The 6,698-nt window shown below is 41.4% G+C and overlaps 1 non-coding gene across 1 annotated transcript; it reads left to right on the plus strand.

Annotated features, from left to right (window-relative positions):
* Positions 1 to 2,653: 2,653 nt before the first annotated feature.
* LOC112780386 (small nucleolar RNA R71) lies at positions 2,654 to 2,757 on the plus strand. Its single transcript, XR_003191227.1, has one exon. It is a non-coding gene; the product is annotated as a small nucleolar RNA R71 (small nucleolar RNA).
* The last annotated feature ends 3,941 nt before the right edge of the window (positions 2,758 to 6,698 follow it).

Raw genomic sequence — 6,698 nt, forward strand, 5'->3', positions numbered from 1 at the left:
GACCAAGGACTATTCCTCCTATCACCATGAAGTGGCATTTTTCCCAGTTCAAGACCAAATTGGTCTCTTGGCATCTTTTCAATACCAAGGCGAGGTGATGTAGGCAACTAGGAAAGGAATCTCTGAATACCGAGAAATCATCCATAAAAACTTCAATGAATTTTTCTATCATATCTAAAAAGATAGAAAGCATGCAGCGTTGGAAAGTTGCAAGAGCATTACATAACCCAAATGGCATGCGCCTATAGGCAAACACTCCATACGGACAAGTAAATGAGATTTTCTCTTGGTCTCTAGGATCAACCACTATTTGGTTATATCCTGAATAACCGTCGAGAAAACAATAATATGTGTGCCCTACAAGTCTTTCCAACATCTGATCCATGAATGGAAGGGGAAAATGGTCCTTTCGTGTAGCCTCATTGAGTTTTCTGTAGTCTATGCACATCCGCCATCCTGTGACAGTCCTTGTAGGTATGAGCTCGTTCTTCTCATTGGTAACCACAGTGATTCCTCCCTTCTTAGGCACAACATGTATGGGACTAACCCAAGGGCTGTCCGAAATTGGGTATATGACCCCTCCTTGCCAAAGCTTCATAACCTCTTTCTGTACCACTTCCTTCATGATTGGGTTCAGCCTTCTTTGGGATTGAATGGATGGCTTGGCATCATCTTCTAACAGTATTTTATGCATGCATATGGCTGAACTGATTCCCTTCAAGTCAGCAAGGGCCCATCCAATGGCATCCTTATGCTCCCGCAGCACCTTGAGTAGCTCATCCTCTTGAGCTTGACTGAGGGATGAATTTATGATCACTGGGTAGTTTTCATTTTCTCCTAGATATGCATATTTGAGAGTGGGTGGCAATGCTTTGAGTTCAAGTTTGGGTGCTTCTGACTTTTCGTTCCCTTCCTTTGGTACATCTGGTATAAGTATTTCTGCTGTGGCCACCTCTTCACTTGATTCAGATTCTTCCTCCACCAATCTCTCGTCCTTTTTAGGTTTTTCTTCTTCAAAATTCTCCTACACTTCATCCTCACGTGCATCTAACCTCACGCATTCCCCCAATTGTTCGGGTGGGTAACTCATGGCCTTGAACACATTGAATGTCATCTTTTCATTGTGTAATCTCAGGGTGAGGTCACCCTTCTGAACATCAATGACAGCTCCAGGAGTGGCCAAGAATGGCCTTCCCAAGATGATGGAGGTCTTGGTGTCCTCCTGCATGTCCAGCACCACAAAATCTGCTGGAAATATGAAATCTCCCACTTTTACCAGCAAATCCTCTACTATCCCATGAGGGAATTTGAACGATTGGTCTGCCAGTTGTAGGGCCATTTTTGTTGGTTTAGCCTCCTCAATTTTCATCTTTCTCATCATAGCTACTGACATCAAATTGATGCTGGCCCCTAAGTCACAAAGAGCCTTCTCCACTATGATTTCTCCTATAATACAAGGGATCTGAAAACTCCCAGGATCCTTCAGTTTCTGTGGTAGTTTATGTTGAATAATAGCACTACACTCTTCGGTTAGTATCACAGTCTCATTGTTCTTCCAGCTTCTCTTCTTAGTCATTAGCTCCTTCAAAAACTTGGCATTGAGTGGCATTTGTTCTATGGCTTCAGCAAAGGGTATGTTGATTTGTAGCTTCTTGAAGATTTCCAAAAATCTCAAGAACTGGTTGTCATCTTCCTTTTTCTTCAATAGCTGGGGATATGGAGCTCTTGAGATGTTCAGTTGTGGTATCCCTTTTTCTTTCTGCAGACTTGGCGTGGGAGGTTGAACTCCATCTTGCTCTTCTCCCTTTTCATTTGAGCCTTCTTCTTGTGGTTTTTGGGGACGTTCCTTCAGTTCCTTCCCACTCCTAAGTGTGATAGCTTGACACTCCTCCCTTTTGCTTGAATGGTCATCATAGCAAAAGTTGTGGTTAGGAAGCTGCTTAAACAGATAGCTGATTTGTGTCTCCAGTTTCTTGATGGCAGCATTTTGATTCTGCATGTTTGACTGCACTTCCTCTCTGAATGCTTTACTGTTTCGAATATCTTTGCATACTCCTTCAATTAAGGTTTCGATCTTAGAGAGCTTGTCATCAATTGATGGGTGATTCAGAGCAGATATGCTGTTCGGGTTTTGATAGGTGTGTGGAGAAGTGTTGTTGTTGGAGTTGTAACGTCTCTGGTCTTGGTTTTGATCTTGCTCACTTCCCCACCCAAAGTTTGGGTGGTTTCTCCATCCAGGGTTGTAGGTTTTGGAGTATGGATCATAGTTTTTCCTTGATGCATTCCCAATGTAGTTGGCTTGCTCCTGACTCCCCTCTGCTTCTTCATTCACTCCTTCTTGGGTTGTTGATGAAGTGGAGATTGCTGCTACTTGGTTCATCTCCATCTTCTTGGTGAGTTAGCCAGCTGCTGGGTAATGAGCTTGTTTTGGGCCAACAGAGCATCTACATTGTTTAGCTCCATTACTCCTCCTGTGTTCCCTCTTTCGGAAGCATAGAAGTAGTCGTTCTCTGCTACTGTTTCAATAACATCTATGGCTTCCTCAATAGTCTTCTTCTTGTTCAAAGATCCTCCGGATGAATGGTCTACGGCCTTCTTTGACTCATAAGAGAGTCCTTCATAGAAAATGTGCAGCTGCACCCATTCGTTGAACATGTCAGGTGGACACCTCCTTGTTAAGTCCTTGAACCTCTCCCAGGCTTCATATAGAGTCTCACCATCTTGTTGCCTGAAAGTTTGGACCTCAGCTCTCAGCCTATTGATTCGTTGAGGAGGGTAAAATCTTGCTAAAAATTTGTTCACCACGTCTTCCCAAGTTGTCAAGCTTTCCCTTGGGAAGGATTCCAGCCACTTGGCTGCTTTATCCCTAAGTGAGAATGGAAACAAGAGCAGTCTATAGGTATCAGGATGAACACCATTAGACTTCACTGTGTCACATATTCTCAGGAAGGTGGTCAAATGTTGATTGGGGTCTTCTTGAACACCTCCTCCAAACGAACAGTTGTTCTGAACAAGGGTGATGAGTTGTGGTTTAAGTTCAAAATTGTTGGCATGGATTGTTGGCTTTTGGATACTACTTCCATAATTGCCTGGGTTTGGATTGATGTAAGAGCCCAAAACTCTTCTATCCTCCCCAGCATGATTTGCTCTACCTCCTCCCCCATGGTTGTGATCCTCTTCTTCATGATGGTTTTCCATGTTGTCTTCCATGTTTGTTTCAAAGAATTCCTCTTCTTCCTCAGCACCAACCACTTTCTTTCTTCTTGCCTCCCTCCTTAATCTAAGGAAGGTCCTCTCAGGTTCAGAATCGAAGGAAGTTGAAGCCCCGCTTCTTCTCCCTGTCATACAACCATCAAGTGCAAGCAAGAAAAGATAGGTGTAAAAAGTATTTGTGTCAGAATTACTGTTAGTTGTGGGTGATGCAATATATCAAACAGTTAGTGGGTTAGCACACAGAATTGAAAATAACAAAGTAAAAACAAAAGAGTAGAGGGGGAAGGGAAGAAGTTTAACTAAAACAAAAAGTAAATCACTCAAACAGAAAATGAAATTCACAAAAAAAAAATGCTCAATCTAGTGATCTTCCAATTTAATCATTGTTGATGCACAATCAATCCCCGGCAACGGCGCCATAAACTTGATGCGGGGAAAACTTGTCTCTCAACAAATCTCCCTTCGGCAAGTGTACCGAAGTTGTCGTCAAGTAAAAACTCACAATAGAGTGAAGTCGAATCCCACAGGGATTGATTGATCAAGCAACTTTAATTAGAAGAATGTTCTAGTTGAGCGAATCCAGAATTTGGGTTGAGAGTTGCAGAAAATAAAATGGCGAGAATGTAAATAACAGAAAAGTAAATGCTAGAATTAAAGGACTGGAAGTAAATGACTGAAAATAAATTGCAGAATTGTAAATGGGAATAGGGGATTTGCTCGTAAAAGTAAATGGCAGAAATTAAAGAGAATGGGTAAGATCAGAGATGAGGAGTTCATTGGGCTTATGAGATGTTGCAATTCTCCGGATCAAGTTCATTTTCATCTCTTCCTCAATCAATGCACTCATTGATCTCCTTGGCAATCTTAAGTGATTGAATTACAATTTCTTGCAATTCAATCTCTTAAATCTTGATCAATAGCCAATTCCTTGGTCAATTGCTCATGAGAAGAGATGAAGTATGGTCACTGATTATACCACATGCATTTCCCAAATCAAGTATTGAGAGGGTTATAGTCACATACCCATCCAAACCCAATTTGGTCCAGCATGAGAAAGCATTTCTAGCTTGATCTCTCCATTCCTCTTTCAAGGTTCAAAAGAGATCCAAGTTTGAATAGCTTCTCTTCCAAGATAACTACTCAATGGGATGAAGATCGAAAGCTTTCAAGTAAAATCAAGAGAAAAGATAGAAGAAGAATAATGAAAATTAGTATTGATCCATCAAATTACAATAGAGCTCCCTTAACCCAATGAAAGGGGTTTAGTTGTTCATAGCTCTTGAAAATGAAAACAAAGATGGAGAATACATCATAAAACTAGAAAATGCAGAGAAGATAAAATACAGAGAGTAGTTCTCTTTTTCCAGCTTTCCAGAACTCCTTAACAATTCAAAGCTACTCCTATATATACTACTCTTCTCAGCTTCTAGTTTGTTCTTCAAGTCTTGGGCCTTTGGATCTTGAGTTTGAAGCAGTTCTTTTCTTCATTTGGGCTTGGCTTTACTTGCAGAGAGAAAGTGCTAAGTGGGCAGAGACTTTAGCTCAGGGCATTAGGGGTGTTAACATTTAGTGAAAGTATAAGTTCGAGAACGTTAGTGACACTTAACATTTTCACTAACGTTCCAATGTGCCCCTTTTTGCTTCACGTTAAAGCCCACGTTAACTAGGTTAACGTGGCTTCTAACGTGGCTTTGCCAAACTTCGAGAACATTAGTGACACTCAACATTGTCACTAACGTTCCAATGTGCCTCTAGATCTCACGTTAGAGTCCACGTTAACTAGGTTAACGTGGCTTCTAACGTGGCCATTCTTAGCCATCCCAACGTTAGTGACAATGTTGAGTGTCACTAACGTTGGCTCATCATTCATTCCTCATCGTTAGCTTCCATGTTAACTAAGTTAACGTGGAAGTTAACGTGGCTCCTTGGGGGGTTGTGTGGTTGCTTCCAACGTTAGTGACAATGTTGAGTGTCACTAACGTTGTTGACAACTCTCACTTCTTATGTTAGCTCCCACGTTAACCAAGTTAACGTGGGAGTTAACGTGGTGTGTTGCATCCTTAGGCCAACGTTAGTGACAATGTTGAATGTCACTAACGTTGGCTTCTCTTCCCCCTTTAATGTTAGAGGCCACGTTAACTAGGTTAACGTGGGCTCTAACGTGGCCACTCATGAGTGTTTGCCAACGTTAGTGACAATGTTAAGTGTCACTAACGTTGGCTCAACTTCCTTTCTCCACGTTAGAGTGCACGTTAACTTAGTTAACGTGACTCTTAATCGTGGGCAATGATGGCTTTGAGAGTGTTATTGGCAATCACTTTTCTTATTAACCTTGCAAGTTACCTCCCTTTCCTTGCTTCCTTTGGTCCTGAAATCAAGCAACAGAGTGCATCAAAGTTCTAGTCCAAGTCATGGGCAATGCAGCATACAATTTGTCACTAAATTCATGCAAAATCCTCATGAAATAATGTAAAATGCACAATGTATGCTTGAATCAAGGTGTAGGTGAATATCTACCCAAAACTAGCTTATTTCCTAAAGAAATGCATGAAACTACCCTAAAAACAGTAAAGAAAAGGTCAGTGAAACTGGCCAAGATGCCCTGGCATCAAGGTTGACCGACCTGTCCCCTCCTCTGACATGGTACACTTCTTCAAGATGTCTGATAAACCCATATTTCATGAGTTTTTTTGTGCTTAATTTGAGTGATTTATACAATCCTTCACCTGCTTATTCACATTAATTGCATGGTTTTACTTTCCCTTCCTTATTATGTGATGTAAATAAAAAACATGTTTCCTAAGCTTTAAAATTAATTAATTTAATTACCTTTATTTCCTTTCGATGCCGTGATTAGTGTGTTGAGTAGTTTCAGATTTTCTAAGGCAGAATGACTTAAAGGATGGAAAAGGAAACATACAAAAATGGAAGGAGAAAGCAAAACGGAGCTTTGAAGGAAACTGGTATTCACGCGATCGCATGGATGACGCGGTCGCGTGCCAAGAACGAATCAGCAGCGATGCGGCCGCATGACTGACGTGACCGCGTGCCTCAAGCAGAACGCACATGACGCGGTCGCATGACTGACGCGACCGCGTGGCAAGGAAAAGCTCCGAATGACGCGACCGCGTGACCCACGCGGACGCGTGACAGAGGCCACGTATCAAAATTTACAGAATGCACCCCCAGCGATTTCTGAAACCCTTTTTGGCCTAGATCCAAGTACAGACAGCATAGACCAAAGGTTATAAAGTGTGGGAATGCATCCATTCAAAGAGGCTCGCATATTTTACTTTTGAATGATTTAGATCTAGTTGAGAGGGAGATCTTCTCTCTCTCTCTTAGGATTTAGGATTTCTTCTTATTTTAAGAGTGACTCTCAATCCAGGTTTTACATTCCTTTGTTTTATCTTCCTTTTACTTTTATTTATTCCAGCACTTGAATTGATCAGTGAATTTATGAATTTCTTCTATGTTACAGACCA

The sequence above is a fragment of the Arachis hypogaea genome, chromosome 19 (assembly GCF_003086295.3).
Source record: "Arachis hypogaea cultivar Tifrunner chromosome 19, arahy.Tifrunner.gnm2.J5K5, whole genome shotgun sequence".
Lineage (NCBI taxonomy): Eukaryota > Viridiplantae > Streptophyta > Magnoliopsida > Fabales > Fabaceae > Arachis > Arachis hypogaea.